This window comes from Lepisosteus oculatus, chromosome 10 (genome assembly GCF_040954835.1).
Source record: "Lepisosteus oculatus isolate fLepOcu1 chromosome 10, fLepOcu1.hap2, whole genome shotgun sequence".
NCBI lineage: Eukaryota > Metazoa > Chordata > Actinopteri > Semionotiformes > Lepisosteidae > Lepisosteus > Lepisosteus oculatus.
The window spans coordinates 43,790,475-43,814,873 of record NC_090705.1 but is presented as its reverse complement, the minus strand read 5'-3'; the positions used below and the strand labels follow the sequence as shown (position 1 = coordinate 43,814,873).

Here is a 24,399-nt window from a genome sequence, read left to right as displayed (position 1 = left end):
CGCTCATGGTGCAGTGAGCCCAGCGGTGTGAGGCTGGTGTCCAGCGCTGATTTGTCCCTGATAGTCCTGTCCCACAGCCTGCGAGTCACCGTTTCTTCCACAAAATACTCCAGCCAGCGCTTTTTAGATTACATTAAAAAAGCCGCCTGTTGACCTGCTGGAGGTCAGACCCGCTCCGGCAAACAACTACTGCAGCTCCGTTGCCCCGGCAACCACGTTTTATTTAACAAAGTAAAATAAACACAGGAGAAAAGTTTGCAAACAAGACAAGAGAGCTCAGAAGCCCACAGACACGACGGCAGTGGGTTCTGTTTCTGTGTCGAGTTGATAAACCAGGCAGGACGAGCGCTGCAAACACACTAGAGTGCACATAACACAATCAGGGGTACACAAGACTCCTGCTTTTTACACAAACAGGTTCAACAGGTCAATCAAGAGCAGGTCGGCACAGCTGTCATGATGTCTCATTTACAAAGAGTCTGAAGATTTGCTCGTCTCTTCCCAGAGCAGCTTCACTCCGGAGAGCAAGAAACAGCTCCTGCCGAGTCCGTCTTGTAAGACAGACATAGAAATCCGCGACACGGTAAATATACTGACATTGTATAATTAATTCTGATGCTCAATCAAATCTGCGGAACACGTGTGGAGCGCAGTCCAGAGCACTATAAAGACTACATTTCCCACAAGCCCCGTGGCGACTTCCTTTTGACGTAATCGAGTCGCGTCTATTTATTTTTAATTATAACAACAATACATGCCATAAAAACAAGAATACATATAACACAGAGTACAGTCAGGGGCACATACGATAATACATGTACATGTTATGGAAAAAGATTAAACAAGTAATCTTGTTTAATAGCAAACAAAAGCAGATAAGGTCCGTACATGTTTCAAATTGTCTGTACAGACGCATTTACATCCGTTTTAAAGTGTTTAAACACGGGTCTCCTCTCACAGCATTTCGTTAATTATTATACCGTGGAAGTATCATATTTTTTAAAATACAAACGATATTTTCATATTACTTTCAGTAGGTTTAAAATGTAGTATTATTTAACTTCTTTAAAAGTAATGTCAATATTAGTTTCCTTCTTTACGTTATCTTTCAGAGTTGCTGTCACAAACGTCACAGTTATCATCTGTATTGATTTTCAATCTCTGCACAACGAGGATCTGTACGGAGGCGCTATTGGACTCGCCGCCATAGACTCGTGTATCTCTGTCGCCGCCCAGTGGACATTTCTCGAAAGTGCAGTTCTTTTTAACTTTTTATTGTAGCAATAAAAATAGATACAATACAAACAAGAGTATATTTATAGCACATCAATAATACCATCAGGGGTACATAGTATAATATATTTACACTTCTGAAAAAAAGATTAAACCAGTTTAATAAAGATAAGGGCTGATATAGTCTGTAAATACACTTTTACATCTATTTAAAATGTTCTAACGAAGCTGCCTGAGGAAAGAACTTACTGTTTTGATTACATGAATCGGAGATTGTGACTCTGCCTTTAGCTTCCCATTCCTTCCAAACAATTTCAATTTCACACCTCTGGTTGTGCCAGAGGGTCCTCAGTGGAAGAGATACCAGGGTCCCCAGCACTGCTGTCACCTCTTCTGTACTCCTCCTATGCTAACAGCTGTGTATCTACTGCTGACTCCGTGAAAGGAATCAAGACTCCAGATGATCCCACCAAAATAAAAATAAAAAATCTGGAGTGGAAGGAGGTCTCTGCTTTAGTCGGCTGGTGCCGTGAAAACAACCTCTAACTCTATATAACTCCAACTGCCTGTGTCTCAGGAAGCCCTGGTCCGTTTGTAATGGAAAACCATTGAGAGCACTAGAATGACTGATTTCCATCTTCATCCTAGGTCACTGTGCTGAACAGCACATTACTGTATTCTGCATATGATATGTCTGTTATTTACACCTTTTCTTTCTCACTTTGTCTCCCTGTCCGTTTGGATCAGGTATTTGGAGAGCACCACCACACCAGCCAAACTACCCAAACAGTTGCTTAGGCACTCAAGTGGACTTGATCAAATTAAACTTTCCAACCTAAACAGGAAAATGACAGTTTAAATGGATTCTACTGCCTTATTAATCATATTTCTCTTCTAAATTCTTTTAAAATAAAAACAAACATTTCTGACATGATACACACACATAGCTATTTTTATACTTTCTGGTTATATTTCAATCTTATAAATGAAGCATTTCTTTCCTGCGGTTTGAGGTTGTTAAAGAGAAAGACCCCATACTATCACAACCCCCTTTACAGGCTGGTGAAAGAGGTGAAATGAGGTAGCGGAGGTGTAATTGAGTCGGACAGCAAACTCTCACCTGCTGCTTGCCAGGACAGGAATCTTACAAAGGTCCCCTCCTCCCAGGAGGGTCACAGTAACAATGATGATGAGTAACACGAATGATTACAGTTCAGGGCCCCAGCACTGCCACCCACTAAAATAAACATGACACACAAGAGAACCCATAAGACAGTCATAGAAATCCATGACACGATAAACACGCTGAAATGGTACAATAGAATTAATTCTGATGTTCAATCAAATCACCGAAACACGTGGGCAGTGCGGGCCAGAGAACTACAGAAACTACATTACCCATACGCCCTGTGGGCGACTTCCTTCTGACGTCATCGACTCGCGCCTTTTGAATGTCATTTTAAGTTTTGGTTTATTGTATTTATTTTGTATTTTGTATCCATGTACAATACATTCATTCATTACTCTTGTTTGCAATGCAATGTATTCTTTGCTGTTGAAAATGCTTAAATATTTTTAAAATTAAAATAACTTATTACTACGAACATTACTAACGGTATTTTAATTAAAAAAAACTTTCGGTGAAATTTTGCTGAATGACCACTAAGCGGCGCCATTGGCACATTATTGTAAAAATAATAATTTCTAAGAAATTTTCCAGTTTAATTCCACTGACCGGCCATCAGAGGGGCACTTTACTCGTCCTGCTGCTTCTGTTGAATTAATAATTGCTTAAATTATTGTCTGGTTAAATTGTCTGGTGGTAAGTATTTGTAATATAGGATTGCTCATGTCTGATCTGGAACACGAGATGGAAGTTTAACATGTGTGATTCACTGAGGTGGAGGGGTGGGAAATGACTGAAAGAAGTCTTGCCATGCTGTATTATTAATAGTAGTAGCAGTATTGTCATATTAACACAAATCCTCAGACTCACTAACATCTCCAATAGAACGACAATCTCACACATCAAATATTAGAGGACCCTTCCTTTATACCTAAAAGCTTTCAGTTGTTGGACAATGAAAAGAGTGCTTGCAGGAATCTAATTACTGTTGTTATAAACTCATTACAAGCTAATTGTCTCATTTCTTTTTTTTCTTTCTTCTCTTTTCAGCAGCAAATAAACCCATTACTTGATCCCTTACATTTCAAAACGCTCTGTATCAAACCAACAAATCGTTCATAAATTTAAACCATGTTTTTGAGAAACTAGCCTTAAAATCAAAATGACTACATTCATATGAAACACACTCGGAAACAATATCAAATGGTTTGATACAGAGTGCAGAAACAACTGAAGAGAACTACCAGAACTAAAACAACACCACACCACTCTGAACTGCGCCTCAGATACTGTGAGATGGTTAGACACTACATGCACACCCTAAAGAAGATAAGCACATACACAAACAGACAACTCTCAGACCACGAAAGGCCTGTAGCCAAGACACAGTCAACAACGCTTGACCCAACTGCAGCTCAGACCTGCAGCAAAGCCTGCTCAAACTCCTCAACCTCGTCCTGACGGCCGGCTGTTTCCCTGAGGCCTGGAATCAAGGACTGATCACGCCCGTCTGTAAGAATGGAGACAGACTCGACCCCAACAGGTACCGGGGCTTCAGTGTGAACAGTAACCTGGGGAAGGAACTCTGTCGTATCTTGAATATCTGATAACCGGCCCTCCTTACTGAGCACAATGTCCTGCATTAGAGTCAGACTGGCTTCCTACCAAACCGCCACACATCCCATCACATTCACACCTGGGCTCTGATGGCCCATCTGGACATAGAACAGCAGAGCCTGGCACTACTGGAGCAGCACTGTCAGACCTGGGCACTGCCAGCCCATCTGGACCCAGAACAGCAGAGCCTGGCACTGCTGGAGCAGGACTGTCAGACCTGGGCACTGCCAGCCCATCTGGACCCAGAACAGCAGAGCCTGGCACTGCTGGAGCAGGACTGTCAGACCTGGGCACTGCCAGCCCATCTGGACCCAGAACAGCAGAGCCTGGCACTGCTGGAGCAGGACTGTCAGACCTGGGCACTGCCAGCCCATCTGGACCCAGGACAGCAGAGCCTGGCACTGCTGGAGCAGGACTGTCAGACCTGGGCACTGCAAGTCAATCTGGACAAGACCAGAGTTATGGTTTTCCAGGAGAAAGCCAGACCTCAGGGAAACAGGTACAAATTCACACTGAACAACAACACATTGGAGCACACATCCAGCTACACATATCTCGGTCTCACCATCAGCTCTTCTGGGAGTTTTGACCTGGCAGTGAAGGCACTGAGGGAGAAGGCACTCAGGGCTTTCTACGCAATAAGAAGGAGGCTCTTCAATGTCAACCCACCAACAAGAATTTGGCTCCAAATATCTGAAAGTGTAATCCAACCCATTGCCCTATACGGCAGTGAAATGTGGGGTCCCCTCACAGACCAGGAGTACACTCTGTAGAAACTCTAATCAATCTGTAGAAACATCCTCCTTGCGCAGAGAAAAACAGCTAACAGCGAGTGCAGGGCTGAATTAGGCCAGTACCCACTGATAAACATACAGAACAGAGTAATCAGACACTTGTTACACCTGAGAAACAGAGGCCACAATTCATACCACCACTAGGCCCTGCTGATCCCAGAGTACAGCTGGTCTTGACACCAGTCAGTCTCAGGACAGCACAGCTACAGCAACACCAATCACAATCATCCAAATGCGGAGGGGACTGCAGTCCAGAGAAACCCAGCATTTGACAAGGACTGGAGGCCATTTCGCACCACAACTGTAGAACAGGATTCTTTCTGCACACCCAGTACTGGGGGCTGTGTCGGAGGCTCCTCACCAGAAGAGACTTGCATTCCTGTTGGCTCCTCTCGTTCTGTGATGATTTTAAACGTCGAATCGGGCAGGAGGCAGGCGCTCTTCGGGAGCTCTCGTCCCGTGCTATAACTCGGACCACGCGATGGCACAATTGCTTCCTACATACAAACAGAAACTTCAAACAACAAACCCAACAAGAAATCTGTGCACACTTGGACTCCTGCTGCAGCCGAGGAGCTGTCACGCACACACCTCCTGTGTGGGTAGTGTTGGCCGTAGGACGTGTTGTTCACAGAGAGAAAAAATACACCATAGCAAGTCAGCACTCAAACAAACCAAAAGGCCAGTTTTATTGAAGTTGACGCAGCTGGCCACTCAAACACTCACTGCGTCTCTTCACCAGGTATCAGAAACAAAATAAAGGAACAATCTTTTTATCATATCCACTCGCACCTTGCTCTCATTTCCAGACTCCTAACTCACCACTCCCAACAAACCCCAGTGCTCGCAACACCCTTTAAATAGGATTTGGCCCGTACCACTATGGATACAATAGGTGTAAAACAGAAAATTCACAAGACAAACAACACATAGCACAGCAGTCCGGACTACTTGGACACACAATTACATGAAACCCTTAACAATTCACAGGACAGACATTCATCAGATCTTCTATACCTAGTTGCCATTTTTCGCAATAACATTAGGCTCTGATAACCTCCCCTCTCAGCATTCCAGCAATGTTATGTTCCTCTAGCTAAGCTTCAGGCATATAACCAGTCTCCTATCTGTTTGCAACCTTTTGACCTTTCTGAGGACCCCTCAGAACAAATAGACACTGGCTTCTCCTCTCATGCAGTGCTGTTAAGACTTAAGCTAGTGGCATCCTACACTATGCTTTGTTCCTTTAGGGCCATTTCTCTAAAAATAGTGTTCTCTACCTTTTGATTCCCCTCCTGTCCACAGCTAGAACAACTGTTTGCTAACAAAGACTGTTTATCTGTCTGGAAAGGTCTCCAAACTGTAACGAATTCCAAAAGAAAATCCCCTCAGATACATCTTGATCACTCTCTACCAGATAACACATTTTACAGCAGGTCTGAAACACAAAGGATCTCCAACGACCTTGTCCATGGCAGTCTCGCAACTCCTCCAAATAATTCACATCCTGGGGATGAGCTATTGTCCCCCACTCAACTGGAGTGCCACACCCACTCACACTCAATCTCTCACGAAGACTTGACGCCGTTTACAAGTCTTGAGAATGCCCTGTGAAGCAAAGAACAGGATGTGTTAAGGCTATTCAAAAAGCAAAACTGTAAAAAGGCAGCAGGACCTGACTGTGTATCTCCAGCCACACTACAGCCCTGTGCTGGCCAACTCGCTCCAATCTTTACAGACGTTTTTAAGCAATCATTGTCCCAGTGCACAGTGCCAGACTGCTTCAAATCTTCTGTTATTGTTCCTGTTCCAAAAAAGGACACAAGAACCTGCCTTAATGCCTACAGACCCGTCGCACTAACGTCAGAACTGGCGCGTCTTCCCAACACGTTCGTGTCAGAGTGAGGTGACCCCTCAAACAAGAATTATTTCCTGCCTCATATATGACTACGGCACCTAGCAATGCAACAGGTTCTGTTGATCTCCCAGATCCACCAATGCCCACACAGGCCAGCGACAAGCATGTGTATCGTATAAGTGACCTTTTTATTTTCTATCCACATTCACCATCAGCCAAAGACACAACGAAAACAGCAGCAACAAAAGGTCCTTCCAAGGGTCATAATGAATCCAGAGGGACGGCAGTCTTTTCTGTCAAGTACCGAAGAGTGGCCACTCGAACGATTCTTCTTCGTACCTGTAAAGTCTTTGATGGCCCCAGTGAACGTGAGGCCGGTCCCATTTCCCCAGACTCCCTTCAGGTTCCACTAGAAATCCTCCCGCGAACTGTATTCCATTCCCCTCAGTTTGGAGCGGCTAGCCGGGCCGGTTTCTCACTCCTTGCCTTCAGGTATTAAAAGTCTCTGTACAGTACCTCTGTTCCAAAGCCACTGTCTCCCGTGGTCGTCAATCGGTCCTTGCCTCCGCGAACTCGCGCTCCGCAGCTTCCCTTGTGCTGCCTGTGTCGTCTCCCGGGTCTGGTGGGAATCGGGAGCGCGCTCCGTTCCGGCTCAGATGGTTTTATTCCACCCCTCAGCCCATCTCCCTCAGGGGGTTTTCCACTGTCCCTGTCAGAAAGGGGCTTGCCCAGTATTTTACCAGGAGGAAGCTCGTGTGGCTGAAGAGTGTGAGAGTGCCGAGCTTAGGTGTTATGGGCCCTTATCACTTCTTTGTTCACTCTCCGGGTCGGAGAAACCTGAAAAGAGACAAACGTTGTGAGACCATTTATAAGCTTGGTGACCTCGAATTAAACAGAACAATAGCAACACTGTTCTACAAACCTTTCATTGAAAGGGTTTTCAAACACTGTCCCACTTGCTGGTTTGGCAACATCAGTAGCTGGAATTGAATATGCAGCCATTAGTCTGCCTGGCAAAAAACAACCGGTCTCTCCAGTGGTCTGCATACAAGTGAACACACAAACCCCATACTATTAAAACCCCTTTAGGGCACACTCACACCACAACACAATCAACCCGACAGACTCACCAACACTGGACTGCAGAAGCGGCAGGAAACCCTTGAGAACTTGAACTTGAACTTGAACTTGAACTTTATTGCCATATGTAACCGGTACTGGTACAATGGAATTCTTACTTACAGAAAGTCTCTCGGTTGTAAAACAAGTGTAAAAACAAGTGTAAAAACAAAACAAAGTGCAAACAGTGCATCAAGACAATGTGCAAACAATAGACAATGTGCAAGTAAACATGCAGGCAGTTTGAATGTAAACAATACAGACATGTAAACAATGACTGGAGACGTACAATAAATAAATTACAATGAGGTAGATGGTGATGGTGTGGGTGTGGTCCGAGGGGGATGGCTAAATGTGTTCGCCAGTCTCACTGCTTGTGGATAGAAGCTATTGAAGAATCTAGTGGTAAGTGTCCGTATGCTCTTATATCTCTTGCCTGAGGGCAGTGGGGTGAAGAGCTCATGCCCGGGGTGGTGACTGTCCTCTGTGATGGCCAGAATTCTACCACGGCAGCGGTCCTCGTAGAGCTGTTTAATCTCGGTGAGACCGCAGCCAATGATCTTCTGGGCCATATTGACCATTCTCTGCAGTGCCTTTCTTTCTCGCGAAGAGGTGTTGCCATACCACACGGTGATCCCGTTGGTGAGGACGCTCTCGATAGTGCAGCGGTAGAAGTTCACCAACACATGTATTGGCATCCCCCATCGCTTGAGGCACCTTAAGAAATAAAGGCGCTGCTGAGCCTTCTTCATGATAGAGTCAGTGTTCACAGTCCAGGTTAGATCTTTAGAGATGTGAATTCCCAAAAACCTAAAGCTGGTGACTGTTTCCACTTCCGTTCCATCAATACTGAGTGGGCTGTGAGTGTGTGGCCTGTGTCTCCGAAAGTCCACTATTAGCTCTTTCGTTTTCTTTATGTTCAAGTCCAGGTTATTGCTATGACACCACCTAAGCAGCTGTACAACTTCATCCCTGTAAGTGGACTCGTCATCATCACTGATCAGTCCTATTATAGTGGTGTCATCGGCAAACTTGATGATGCGGTTATTGCTGTGTCTTGCTGTGCAGTCGTGAGTAAATAGGGAGTACAACCTTGGACTCAGACAGCAGCCTTGTGGGGTTCCAGTGCTCAGGGTGAGTGGTGTTGATGTTTTATTGCCTATCCGCACCACCTGTGGTCTCTCGATAAGAAAGTCCAGCAGCCAGTTGCAGACAGAGTTGCACAGACCTAATCCCCTGAGCTTTGTCACCAGTTGACTGGGTATGATGGAATTGAATGCTGAACTGTAGTCCACAAACAGCATTCTCACATACGAGTTCTTAGTGTCCAGGTGTTCCAAGGCTGTATGCAGAGCCAGGGAGACAGCATCATCCACTGAACATGAGCAGAGCATGCAAACTCCACACAGACAGCACTCCAGGAAACCAGACACATGAGAACATGTGCAGAGCATGTGCGCCGTCTCTCAGCCTTTCACCTCCACATGCAGATCAGGACCCGACCGGAGACTCCTTAGTTTTCTTCTGCGAAATGTCCACAAAATACTCCAGCCAGCGCCTTTTAGACTAAAGTTTCGGCTTTGCCAGCTGTCTCCCTCCCGGAGGTCAGATCGAAACAACTTCTGCAGCACCGTTTCCCCAGCAACCACGTTTTATTTAACAAAGTAAAATAAACACAGGAGAAAAGTTTGCAAACATGCAGGCAGGATGAGCGCTGCAGACACATGCTGCTGCCCGGGTCCGTCTTGTGAAATAAACAGAATTTTGCACCCCAGGAACTAGACCCACGAGAACATAAGGAGAGCATGCAAACTCCACACACACAGCACCCCAGAAAACTGGAGCCACGAGAACATGAGCAGAGCATGCAAACTCCACACAGACAGCACCCCAGGAACTAAATCCAGGCTCCCAGCGCTGCCACCCACTGCGCCGCCGTCTCTCACCTCCACTTGCAGATCAGGACGCGACCGGGGACCGGAGACTCCTCACTCCTGCAGTAACACACCCCAGCAGGAGGAGGCGCCGACGGACTCGCTCATGGTGCAGTGAGCCCAGCGGTGTGAGGCTGGTGTCCAGCGCTGATATTTACCGACAGCCTGCGACTCACCGTTTCTTCCTTTTCTTCTGCATAATGTCCACAAAATACTCCAGCCAGCGCTTTTTAGACTAACGTTTCTGCTTTGCTCGCTGATTAGATTACAAAAGCCGACTGTTTACCTCCTAGAGGTCAGCTCGCAACAACTTCTGCAGCACCGTTTCCCCGGCAACCACGTTTTATTGACAAAGTAAAATAAACACAGGAGAAAAGTTTGCAAACAAGACGGGAGCTAAGAAACACGAGGACAGTGGGTTTGCTTTATGTGCCGGGTCGATTAACCAGCGCCGCAGACAAGTGAAATACAAGAAAACATACACACAAGGGAACACATAAGAGAGACAAAGAAATACAAGACACGATAAATACGCTGAAATTGTATTAATATAATTCATTCTAATGTTCAATGAAATCAGCGAAACACATGGGCAGGGCAGCCCAGTGAACTACAGAGACTACATTACCCATAAGCCCTGTGGGCGACACCATTTTGACGTCATCGACTCATACTTTTGTATTTTTTATGAGACCAAAAACTACAAGAAAACGTAACGTACCAGTCGTATTGTCAGGGTACATGCAATAATACATGAACATTTTATGGAAAAAAAGATTCAACAAGGTAAATGCAGATAAGGCCCGTCCATGCTTCAACGTTCTTACAACACAGAAACAGACACATTTCAGAAAGACATTCTGAAATAAAATGTCTTTACATCCGTCTTAAACTGTTCAAACACGGTCTCCTCTTACACCATTCCCTTAATAATTACGTTGCGCAAGTATAATAATGTTTTAAAATACAAACGATATTTTCATCTTCCTTTTCAATGGGATTAAAACGTAACAAATGTATTTCCGATTTCAAGTCTTTCCGATAGCGCTTTGAGACTCAGCTCCGTGTATCTCTGTCGCCACCCAGTGGACATTTCTCGGAAGTGTCACCGCCCGCCAGAATTCGGAAAAGTCCCGGGACTGAAGCTGTGTGACTGGACAAGAGCCTGTCTCCCGCCTCCTGCTGAAATCTCAGCGCCGATTGGACAAAAGCTGCTCACAGTCCGGATCCAGTGGAAGGCCGATCCACTCCGGGTTTTCCTTAGCCGGCAGTCCGGATCCAGTGGAAGGCCGATCCACTCCGGGTTTTCCGTAGCCGGCAGTCCGGATCCAGTGGAAGGCCGATCCACTCCGGGTTTTCCGTAGCCGGCAGTCCGGATCCAGTGGAAGGCCGATCCACTCCGGGTTTTCCGTAGCCGGAAGTCCGGGTCCGGTGGAAAGGCCGATCCACTCCGGGTTTTCCGTAGCCGGAAGTCCGGGTCCGGTGCAAAGGCCGATCCACTCCGGGTTTTCCGTAGCCGGAAGTCCGGGTCCGGTGGAAAGGCCGATCCACTCCGGGTTTTCCGTAGCCGGAAGTCCGGGTCCGGTGCAAAGGCCGATCCACTCCGGGTTTTCCGTAGCCGGAAGTCCGGGTCCGGTGCAAAGGCTGATCCACTCCGGGTTTTCCGTAGCCGGAAGTCCGGATCCTTTACGATGCACGCAAGACTACGTTACAGAGCACCGGAGTACATTATACAGTCAAATAAAGATAAGGTACGCACAGCTTTCATGTTGTGATACTTAGACATGGTTTGGAGACGTTCCCTCGTGTGTATTTATTCAAATGCGTGTCGCTTTAATTTGGAAGCGCATCATTTCAGTGCATGAGTTTACCTGTTATATTGGGCGAGATTTCACACGGATAATCAAACAAGAACGAGTTTGCCCTGGAATCCAGTCCACTGCCCAACCTGAAAGTCAGAGCATGAGAACGGACGGATTGTATGGCGATTGTGGTGTTGCTCGACCACATCAAGTAGGCGAGAAGTACACTCTGCTACTACGACATACGGTCTAATTATTCAATTTTCGATTATTTCTCATCTTTAGGCTATTTCTACATCTAATAACGAGCGAGTATAATGATTAAGCCAATGATACATTATATTTTAGATTCGGTTCAGCAGTATTGAGCAGTAAAATAACATCAATTTGTCTACAGGAAATGTCAGAATTAGAAGCCTTCTTTACACCATTTTACCGATCTGTTCAGAGTGTTTTAACAACAGAAAAAACAAAATCAAACGTAAGGTTTATGGGCTGCTTTGAGATAGACAATTATCATCTATATTACTTTTAAATCTATGCACACTGTGTATCTTTACCGGGTCGATTCAATGTACAATTTTGTACTGACGCCTTAACCTTATTATTCATACAAAATCTGTTTGACAATAGTCATGTTTGATTCCACTCACTTTCCCCAAAGAGGTGCTCCAAAATAGTTTGACAAGATATTGTGAGATTGCGAGAGGGATCTGAAGTATTTATTAGTACAAGTATAACTCAATTGTTTTCCTTGTAGTCTAATAAAGGTTGTAAATTCTTCCATAGTTTCTGATGGGCTACTGTTAGTTTCTTAAAAGCATCAATACCTAGTTCCTGAATGATTAAATTAGGGAAACATACATCACCTACTTTGCTTAATTTTGTAAATAATACTGTCGGTATCGGTATTAGATGCTCTAAACCCTGTAGCATTTAGGCCTCCTTCTGCCCGTGTTTGACAAATAGCAACCATGAATAAAGTTTTTTTTTATTTTACTAAGGTAGAGAACATCAAATCACAAAATCACCTTTTTGAAAATCTTAATACCAAGATATTTAATCACATCTTTTACATGTATGTTACGTACGGAGCAGACACTTTCCAACAGCCACCAGTTCACTTTTCTGATATGTAAAGAAAGACCAGAAACAGAGGAAATGACTTGTAAAGGCATTTAATTGCTTTGTCCACCTCTGTGTGCTTTCTCAGAGAGAGAGTTGTATCCTCAGCCAATTGGGAACACCTGTCATCTCTTTATCCTGTACTTGAATACCCTGAAACTATTTGTTATAGGGGTGTAAGCAGTGGGAAGAGGAGTGGGCTCGTGTCGAATTGCCTTACCCGTTCCCAATCTGCAGGAGGTCCCACGACGGCAGGTAGCTGCTCCAGTCGCTGGAGCTCAGTTCGCTGTCGAGGGAGGACCAGGGCTCTGGCTCGGGGGAATCACGGCTCCACAGCTCCTACCTGTTGCAGAGTGTTTCTGCCCTCCCGATGGCCTCTGTGTTTTAGAAGGATCTGTCTCTTTTCGCTTGCTTACACCACAGGTTTCATCGACGATAGTGTGCATCCTGAAGCAGTGAGTTATCAGTCTTATTTCTACTGAGAAACAGTTCAAGCACTCACAAAACAATAACCAGGAGACGGTGTATGAAAAAGAATTGTAAGACTTGCAGAGTAGATTTAAATAGACAGTGGATGTCACACTGCGTGCTTGAATATCAGAGATTCAATTCATTCTTTCCTGTAGGTTAACTTCCTGTTTGACATTGTTCCGCTGTCACTTCTTCACAAACTCATAACTCGCCGTGTTCAATTTTGTGTTGAGTTACAGGAACCTCAGCATCAGATGAAATCCTCTTCAGCGCCCCAGGGAGACTGGGGGACTTGCCAGATTTTCAGCTTTATCACTGGGTCCTTTGGCTCAGGGCTGTTGAGCAAAGTGCTCCCCTCTGCTGGAGAGCCACAGGGGCACTACAGAGCGGCCTCGTGTTCCCTGCTCCTGCCCGTGCCTGTGGACGGCCAGTGTGACCGCGCGCGAGACAAAGTAGTGCATTCGTGGTGTAAATACAGAATGTTCACTAGCTGACCTAGGAAAGTTACAGAGACGGGAGTATACGTTCTGAAATAATGTGAACCACTGTTACTACACACAGACAGACTACTTAAAAATCATGTGGCTTTTTAAGGTCGTTTTGTCTGCCTAAAGTACGTTAGATTTGTCACAGCAAAGAGTTTGAATACTTACAGAATGCAGCAGCTAGAATTGTTACTTGGAGCAGAAAGAATGACCACATAACCCCCATACTTCTCTCTCTTCATTGGCTTCCTCTCAGGTACAGGGCGGACTTCAAACTCCTTCTACTTACTTACAAGGCTCTCAGAGGTCAGGCACCTGTCCTGCCTCGCAGGGATGCTGCAGAGGAGAAATACTGTCTGTCATGGGCTGGGCACCATGTGAGTTGAATGCTGCATCAGTGCCATGGATCCAAGAGGGGCATCATGGATACAGCTGTCGTTTGGGAGGATTCTGCTGGTCTGCAGAGACCTGCATGGGGTACTGACATACAGATAACGTGATGGATGGATGGATTAATACCCGCATTCATTTCTTTCTTTTTTTTTAATGATATAATGTTAGCAGGCCCAAAGGGGTTGGGCAGCCAGTTGACCTTGGACCCCTAGAGGATTTTATTCTCCTTACTGAGTCTTTGGTTCCTTTCCTCCATTGTCTTCAGTTCTGTATTCACAAAATGTATATTTACCTGCATTGTTAAGCGCCTTGGGGCAACCTTGTTGTGAAAGGCGCTATATGAAAATAAATTGAATTGAATGGAATGACAGAGTCACGGCTTTTCCAGTTTCCTCTCCTATTATCTTCTTTATCTGCACTCTAAAACACAGTGAAACCTTGAACCTTTCAACTGGACCACTGCCGTTCTACATCACAATGACTCTAACTAGGACGGAGACTTGAATGGGATGAAAAAGGAAAAGGCATTATTTGCAGGAAGAAATTAAACTGTTCCACCTGATCACTTGCTTAACAAAGTGATTCACTGGAGTGGAGGCGGTGAAAGCTTTGTGAATCAACTTACAAAAGGAAACATGTAAGAAACGTGGCTCCCATATTTAACCCTTGAAAAATCTATGAGTGTTATGTGGAGGTGAAAGTATTGTTCAATTATTCTAATAAAGCTCACTCAACTAAGACCCAGAAAAGTACCTCTCACCTAAGAGGAAATACTAACAAGTAGGATGTTCAAATGAAAAGCATTAAAAACTGAATGATCTTCAGTAGCTGAAATGATAATTGAGCTCTGGGTCACAGTGCTCCTGAAAAAAAATCAAATTTCAGCAGACACCCAAGGACAGCAGGTGAGCACCATGCTGAGCCAGTGTATAAGTGTATGAATCACAGTTTCAAGGAGCTTTTTTCAGTTTCGTTCCACTGATCGGCCAACACGGGGGGAACTTCAGTCTTACTCGCCCTATTGCATTAAGAAACTGTACAACATTCTCCAATAAGAACTTGCGACCTCACCTAACGAAAAGCAATTTGCGTAGCAGGGAAAGACTGGACTCCCACTGGGGATTTTTGTTTTTCATCCCGATGGTGATGTGCACTATATAGAACGTTGCTGGACCCTCCTCGGGAAGCGTGCAGAGATCACATTAGATGTGTTGCTCAAGCTCTTTATTGTCACGTACAGTAAACCCAGCAGTGTGGTCAGTGCGGGATGTGTTCTGTCCTGACGGCAGGGTCAGCAGCCAGAGGAGACCTGAAACACAAGACGGAGAGGTAAGACATTGATTCCGACAGAGAGAGCTTTCACACCGGATTACTGACAAGAGGAGCAATAAGAGAAGAGTTGTAAAGACACGCCGAAGAGAATATTCTCATCTAAGAGGAAATATTAACAAGTAGGATGTTAAAATGAAAAGCATTAAAAACTGCATGATCTTCAGTAGTGAAATGATTACTGAGCTCTGGGTCACGGACAGCAGGGGAGTGAATGAGTTGTTTATTTTGTTTCCTGTGAATTATGTAGAATTCACAACGTGTTCCAATTGTACAGGAAAACCATTGAGAGCAGATTCACTTCTTCTGCACCAGAATGAATGATTTCCATCTTCACTCTAGGGTACTGTACTTTACAGCACTGTATTGTATTCTGCATATATGTCTGTTATGTACACATTTTCTTTCTCACTTTGTCTCTCTGTCCATTTGTATCAGTTTGTTGGAGAGCACCATCACACCAGCATCACAACATTTATTCTACTGCCTTATTAAGCAAATGTCTCTACTAAATTCTTTTTATATATAAAACATTTTTTGACATGATATACACAAATGGCTAATTATACTTTCTGATTATATTTCCATCTTAGAAATGAAGCATTTCTCTCCTGCAGTTTGAGGTTGTTAAATAGAAAACTGGATCACTCCAGGGCCGAATCTTCTCCCTCTCTTACACTCTCTTACATTCGTTCACGAATGATCACAAGAGCAAACACATAGACTGGCTTCTCACAAAGTGTGTCAATGACACAGTCCCGGTCAGCTTACTAAAGGACCCAGAAAATCACCACGGGCCAGTCTGAACAGTTTCACGGAATGGTCTGTTGACTTCTCTTTGATGTTTCATGTTACAAGAGCAAAACAATACTCACTGATTTGAGGATAATTGCGCCATCCCTCCAGCCTACTGAAATGAACCGTCAGACTGCAGAAGCTGTCAGTGACTACAGGTCCTTGGGACTGGTCAGAGAAACCTGAGATGAAACAAACGTTGTGAGACCATTTATAAGCTTGTGACCTCAAATTAAACGGAAGTCAGACATTTTCAAAGGGGGCAACACTGCGGCACAGTGGTTAGCATCGCTGCCTCATAGCACCGGGGCCCTGGGTTTGATTCCAGGGGTGCTGTCTGTGTGGAGTCTGCATGTTTGTTCGCGCTGCAGGGGACACCTCACCCCCACAGACACAAACTCACACCACAACACAATCAACCCGCCAGTATCAGTTTGTGTTCAGTGCTGGGGAGGTGCCTTGTCCTTGCAGAACAAAAACAAGGTGATCAGGACTGACGCCAAGATTCAGGTATTCAAGTACCCAGTAAATCCAGGGCTCAAATGGGGGAACTGTTTCACGAGCTACACAACATCCTCACACACGATGACAGAGCCTTGGAAAGCCGTGTGGAGAGTGAGGTGCTCGTACCCAGCCGGAGTTAAAAGACCACGCATTGAGCAGAGCAACTGAGCAAAAGCACACTATCGATCTACCCAACCCAGAAAAGCACACATCTCTGTGATACAGAGGCTAAGGCAACATGTGAGTAAAGGATTTTGAATCAGCAATTGTGCTGATGAGCCAGTCAGCAATTTTTCAGAAACAGCAAACAAGTCGTCAGCCTCCAGGAGCTGCAGAAGATTGTGAGATATAAAGGAGTGAAACCAGGGCAGGAGAAACTGATTCCTCGTGTAGGAAGCTGAGGAAAAAGATGCACACCCTGCAGACTGAAAGGAAGACAGCACAAACTATCAGTAATGTCAGCCTAGAAGAAAGTGTAGTGCAGTGTGTTGCAACTAAGTTTTTGTTCAATATTTGTTTTGTCTGAAAGAGACTGTTTTGATCAGATACATGCAATACTATTTCTTTCTCATTCTCTGTCTTTGTATGTCTTATTTGGATCACACCATAAAGTTCATAACCCAGCCAGTTGCTTTGGCTCTGAAAGCATCCCTCAGCAGGGACAGCCCTGATCCCCAAACACAGGGCTGCCCTTCCCACTGCCCGTCTGCTCTCTGCCCAGTGGAAGTAGCGTTTCTGCCCCGCAGCTGTGTGAGAGAAGATGACCTGAGAGCACTAACCCACCTCTGGAGAGGGAAGAGTCTCAGCTGGAAGGGAGGAGGAGCTGCCGGGCTGCCGCAGACAAGGCGCCGCTGAAATGATAGAGAAATCTTTTAGAATCAAACGTCACCTGGCTCAGTGTTTAAGCTGTAGTACATGATCACATTAGATTATTAAAACATGCAGACTGCCATTTCCATTCTGTACAAACAAAGGGTTTTCCATTGTAGAAAACACCACTGCAAATCCAAAGCGGAGTGTACTGGGACTGCAGTCCAGAGAAACCCATCATGTTACAAGAACTGGAGGCCATTTCACACCAAAACTGTACAATAGGATTCTTTCTGCACACCCAGTACTGGGGGCTGTGCCAGAGGCTCCTCACTGTTCTGGGATGATTTTAGACGTCGAATCGGGCAGGAGGCAGGCGCTCTTCGGGAGCTCTCGTCCCGTGCTATAACTCGGACCACGCGATGGCACAATTGCTTCCTACATACAAACAGAAACTTCAAACAACAAAACCCAACAAGAAATCTGTTCACACTTGGACTCCTGCTGCAGCTGAGGAGCTGTCACGCACACACCTCCTGCGTGGGTAGTGTTGGCCGTAGGACGTGTTGTTCAGAGAGAGAAAAAATACACCATAGCAAGTCAGCACTCAAACAAACCAAAAGGCCAGTTTTATTGAAGTTGACGCAGCTGGCCACTCAAACACTCACTGCGTCTCTTCACCAGGTATCCACACAGACAGCACCCCAGGAAAGCAGACCCATAAGAACAGGGGAAGAGCATGCAGACTCCACACAGACAGCACCCCAGGAAACTGAACCCATGAGAACAGGGGAAGAGCATGCAGACTCCACACAGACAGCACCCCAGGAACCAGACCCATGAGAACAGGGGCAGAGCATGCAGACTCCACACAGACAGCACCCCAGGAACCAGACCCATGAGAACAGGGGCAGAGCATGCAGACTCCACACAGACAGCACCCCAGGAACAGGACCCATGAGAACCGGGGCAGAGCATGCAGATTCCAGATAGACAGCACCCCAGGAACAGGACCCATGAGAACAGGGGCAGAGCATGCTGACTCCACACAGACAGCACCCCAGGAAACTGAACCCATGAGAACCGGGGCAGAGCATGCAGACTCCATACAGACAGCACCCCAGGAAACCAGACCCATGAGAACAGGGGCAGAGCATGCAGACTTCACACAGACAGCACCCCAGCAAACCAGACCCATGAGAACAGGGGCAGAGCATGCAGACTCCACACAGACACCACCCCAGGAAACCAGACCCATGAGAACAGGGGCAGAGCATGCAGACTCCACACAGACAGCGCCCCATGAACAGGACCCATGAGAACACAGGCAGAGCATGCAGACTCCACACAGACAGCAGCCCAGGTAACACACCCCAGCAGGAGGAGGCGCCGACGGACTCGCTCATGGTGCAGTGAGCCCAGCGGTGTGAGGCTGGTGTCCAGCGCTGATTTGTCCCTGATAGTCCTGTCCCACAGCCTGCGAGTCACCGTTTCTACCACAAAATACTCCAGCCAGCGCTTTTTAGATTACATTAAAAAAGCCGCCTGTTGACCTGCTGGAGGTCAGACCCGCTCCGGCAAACAACTACTGCAGCTCCGTTGCCCCGGCAACCACGTTTTATTTAACAAAGTAAAATAAACACAGGAGAAAAGTTTGCAAACAAGACAAGAGAGCTCAGAAGCCCACAGACACGACGGCAGTGGGTTCTGTTTCTGTGTCGAGTTGATAAACCAGGCAGGACGAGCGCTGCAAACACACTAGAGTGCACATAACACAATCAGGGGTACACAAGACTCCTGCTTTTTACACAAACAGGTTCAACAGGTCAATCAAGAGCAGGTCGGCACAGCTGTCATGATGTCTCATTTACAAAGAGTCTGAAGATTTGCTCGTCTCTTCCCAGAGCAGCTTCACTCCGGAGAGCAAGAAACAGCTCCTGCCGAGTCCGTCTTGTAAGACAGACATAGAAATCCGCGACACGGTAAATATACTGACATTGTATAATTAATTCTGATGCTCAATCAAATCTGCGGAACACGTGTGGAGCGCAGTCCAGAGCACTATAAAGACTACATTTCCCACAAGCCCCGTGGCGACTTCCTTTTGACGTAATCGAGTCGCGTCTATTTATTTTTAATTATAACAACAATACATGCCATAAAAACAAGAATACATATAACACAGAGTACAGTCAGGGGCACATACGATAATACATGTACATGTTATGGAAAAAGATTAAACAAGTAATCTTGTTTAATAGCAAACAAAAGCAGATAAGGTCCGTACATGTTTCAAATTGTCTGTACAGACGCATTTACATCCGTTTTAAAGTGTTTAAACACGGGTCTCCTCTCACAGCATTTCGTTAATTATTATACCGTGGAAGTATCATATTTTTTAAAATACAAACGATATTTTCATATTACTTTCAGTAGGTTTAAAATGTAGTATTATTTAACTTCTTTAAAAGTAATGTCAATATTAGTTTCCTTCTTTACGTTATCTTTCAGAGTTGCTGTCACAAACGTCACAGTTATCATCTGTATTGATTTTCAATCTCTGCACAACGAGGATCTGTACGGAGGCGCTATTGGACTCGCCGCCATAGACTCGTGTATCTCTGTCGCCGCCCAGTGGACATTTCTCGAAAGTGCAGTTCTTTTTAACTTTTTATTGTAGCAATAAAAATAGATACAATACAAACAAGAGTATATTTATAGCACATCAATAATACCATCAGGGGTACATAGTATAATATATTTACACTTCTGAAAAAAAGATTAAACCAGTTTAATAAAGATAAGGGCTGATATAGTCTGTAAATACACTTTTACATCTATTTAAAATGTTCTAACGAAGCTGCCTGAGGAAAGAACTTACTGTTTTGATTACATGAATCGGAGATTGTGACTCTGCCTTTAGCTTCCCATTCCTTCCAAACAATTTCAATTTCACACCTCTGGTTGTGCCAGAGGGTCCTCAGTGGAAGAGATACCAGGGTCCCCAGCACTGCTGTCACCTCTTCTGTACTCCTCCTATGCTAACAGCTGTGTATCTACTGCTGACTCCGTGAAAGGAATCAAGACTCCAGATGATCCCACCAAAATAAAAATAAAAAATCTGGAGTGGAAGGAGGTCTCTGCTTTAGTCGGCTGGTGCCGTGAAAACAACCTCTAACTCTATATAACTCCAACTGCCTGTGTCTCAGGAAGCCCTGGTCCGTTTGTAATGGAAAACCATTGAGAGCACTAGAATGACTGATTTCCATCTTCATCCTAGGTCACTGTGCTGAACAGCACATTACTGTATTCTGCATATGATATGTCTGTTATTTACACCTTTTCTTTCTCACTTTGTCTCCCTGTCCGTTTGGATCAGGTATTTGGAGAGCACCACCACACCAGCCAAACTACCCAAACAGTTGCTTAGGCACTCAAGTGGACTTGATCAAATTAAACTTTCCAACCTAAACAGGAAAATGACAGTTTAAATGGATTCTACTGCCTTATTAATCATATTTCTCTTCTAAATTCTTTTAAAATAAAAACAAACATTTCTGACATGATACACACACATAGCTATTTTTATACTTTCTGGTTATATTTCAATCTTATAAATGAAGCATTTCTTTCCTGCGGTTTGAGGTTGTTAAAGAGAAAGACCCCATACTATCACAACCCCCTTTACAGGCTGGTGAAAGAGGTGAAATGAGGTAGCGGAGGTGTAATTGAGTCGGACAGCAAACTCTCACCTGCTGCTTGCCAGGACAGGAATCTTACAAAGGTCCCCTCCTCCCAGGAGGGTCACAGTAACAATGATGATGAGTAACACGAATGATTACAGTTCAGGGCCCCAGCACTGCCACCCACTAAAATAAACATGACACACAAGAGAACCCATAAGACAGTCATAGAAATCCATGACACGATAAACACGCTGAAATGGTACAATAGAATTAATTCTGATGTTCAATCAAATCACCGAAACACGTGGGCAGTGCGGGCCAGAGAACTACAGAAACTACATTACCCATACGCCCTGTGGGCGACTTCCTTCTGACGTCATCGACTCGCGCCTTTTGAATGTCATTTTAAGTTTTGGTTTATTGTATTTATTTTGTATTTTGTATCCATGTACAATACATTCATTCATTACTCTTGTTTGCAATGCAATGTATTCTTTGCTGTTGAAAATGCTTAAATATTTTTAAAATTAAAATAACTTATTACTACGAACATTACTAACGGTATTTTAATTAAAAAAAACTTTCGGTGAAATTTTGCTGAATGACCACTAAGCGGCGCCATTGGCACATTATTGTAAAAATAATCATTTCTAAGAAATTTTCCAGTTTAATTCCACTGACCGGCCATCAGAGGGGCACTTTACTCGTCCTGCTGCTTCTGTTGAATTAATAATTGCTTAAATTATTGTCTGGTTAAATTGTCTGGTGGTAAGTATTTGTAATATAGGATTGCTCATGTCTGATCTGGAACACGAGATGGAAGTTTAACATGTGTGATTCACTGAGGTGGAGGGGTGGGAAATGACTGAAAGAAGTCTTGCCATGCTGTATTATTAATAGTAGTAGCAGTATTGTCATATTAACACAAATCCTCAGACTCACTAACATCTCCAATAGAACGACAATCTCACACATCAAATATTAGAGGACCCTTCCTTTATACCTAAAAGCTTTCAGTTGTTGGACAATGAAAAGAGTGCTTGCAGGAATCTAATTACTGTTGTTATAAACTCATTACAAGCTAATTGTCTCATTTCTTTTTTTTCTTTCTTCTCTTTTCAGCAGCAAATAAACCCATTACTTGATCCCTTACATTTCAAAACGCTCTGTATCAAACCAACAAATCGTTCATAAATTTAAACCATGTTTTTGAGAAACTAGCCTTAAAATCAAAATGACTACATTCATATGAAACACACTCGGAAACAATATCAAATGGTTTGATACAGAGTGCAGAAACAACTGAAGAGAACTACCAGAACTAAAACAACACCACACCACTCTGAACTGCGCCTCAGATACTGTGAGATGGTTAGACACTACATGCACACCCTAAAGAAGATAAGCACATACACAAACAGACAACTCTCAGACCACGAAAGGCCTGTAGCCAAGACACAGTCAACAACGCTTGACCCAACTGCAGCTCAGACCTGCAGCAAAGCCTGCTCAAACTCCTCAACCTCGTCCTGACGGCCGGCTGTTTCCCTGAGGCCTGGAATCAAGGACTGATCACGCCCGTCTGTAAGAATGGAGACAGACTCGACCCCAACAGGTACCGGGGCTTCAGTGTGAACAGTAACCTGGGGAAGGAACTCTGTCGTATCTTGAATATCTGATAACCGGCCCTCCTTACTGAGCACAATGTCCTGCATTAGAGTCAGACTGGCTTCCTACCAAACCGCCACACATCCCATCACATTCACACCTGGGCTCTGATGGCCCATCTGGACATAGAACAGCAGAGCCTGGCACTACTGGAGCAGCACTGTCAGACCTGGGCACTGCCAGCCCATCTGGACCCAGAACAGCAGAGCCTGGCACTGCTGGAGCAGGACTGTCAGACCTGGGCACTGCCAGCCCATCTGGACCCAGAACAGCAGAGCCTGGCACTGCTGGAGCAGGACTGTCAGACCTGGGCACTGCCAGCCCATCTGGACCCAGAACAGCAGAGCCTGGCACTGCTGGAGCAGGACTGTCAGACCTGGGCACTGCCAGCCCATCTGGACCCAGGACAGCAGAGCCTGGCACTGCTGGAGCAGGACTGTCAGACCTGGGCACTGCAAGTCAATCTGGACAAGACCAGAGTTATGGTTTTCCAGGAGAAAGCCAGACCTCAGGGAAACAGGTACAAATTCACACTGAACAACAACACATTGGAGCACACATCCAGCTACACATATCTCGGTCTCACCATCAGCTCTTCTGGGAGTTTTGACCTGGCAGTGAAGGCACTGAGGGAGAAGGCACTCAGGGCTTTCTACGCAATAAGAAGGAGGCTCTTCAATGTCAACCCACCAACAAGAATTTGGCTCCAAATATCTGAAAGTGTAATCCAACCCATTGCCCTATACGGCAGTGAAATGTGGGGTCCCCTCACAGACCAGGAGTACACTCTGTAGAAACTCTAATCAATCTGTAGAAACATCCTCCTTGCGCAGAGAAAAACAGCTAACAGCGAGTGCAGGGCTGAATTAGGCCAGTACCCACTGATAAACATACAGAACAGAGTAATCAGACACTTGTTACACCTGAGAAACAGAGGCCACAATTCATACCACCACTAGGCCCTGCTGATCCCAGAGTACAGCTGGTCTTGACACCAGTCAGTCTCAGGACAGCACAGCTACAGCAACACCAATCACAATCATCCAAATGCGGAGGGGACTGCAGTCCAGAGAAACCCAGCATTTGACAAGGACTGGAGGCCATTTCGCACCACAACTGTAGAACAGGATTCTTTCTGCACACCCAGTACTGGGGGCTGTGTCGGAGGCTCCTCACCAGAAGAGACTTGCATTCCTGTTGGCTCCTCTCGTTCTGTGATGATTTTAAACGTCGAATCGGGCAGGAGGCAGGCGCTCTTCGGGAGCTCTCGTCCCGTGCTATAACTCGGACCACGCGATGGCACAATTGCTTCCTACATACAAACAGAAACTTCAAACAACAAACCCAACAAGAAATCTGTGCACACTTGGACTCCTGCTGCAGCCGAGGAGCTGTCACGCACACACCTCCTGTGTGGGTAGTGTTGGCCGTAGGACGTGTTGTTCACAGAGAGAAAAAATACACCATAGCAAGTCAGCACTCAAACAAACCAAAAGGCCAGTTTTATTGAAGTTGACGCAGCTGGCCACTCAAACACTCACTGCGTCTCTTCACCAGGTATCAGAAACAAAATAAAGGAACAATCTTTTTATCATATCCACTCGCACCTTGCTCTCATTTCCAGACTCCTAACTCACCACTCCCAACAAA

General features: G+C 45.2%; 2 long non-coding RNA genes across 2 annotated transcripts; one reads left to right on the top strand and one right to left on the bottom strand.

Annotated features, from left to right (window-relative positions):
* The first annotated feature begins 11,314 nt into the window (after positions 1-11,314).
* LOC138241596 (uncharacterized) lies at positions 11,315-14,322 on the top strand. Its single transcript, XR_011190846.1, has 2 exons — positions 11,315-13,063; positions 13,821-14,322. It is a non-coding gene; the product is annotated as an uncharacterized lncRNA (long non-coding RNA).
* An 844-nt stretch (positions 14,323-15,166) lies between these two features.
* Positions 15,167-16,259, bottom strand: LOC138241640 (uncharacterized). Its single transcript, XR_011190900.1, has 2 exons — positions 16,162-16,259; positions 15,167-15,266 (listed from the first exon to the last, which is right to left on the bottom strand). It is a non-coding gene; the product is annotated as an uncharacterized lncRNA (long non-coding RNA).
* Between the last annotated feature and the right edge of the window lie 8,140 nt (positions 16,260-24,399).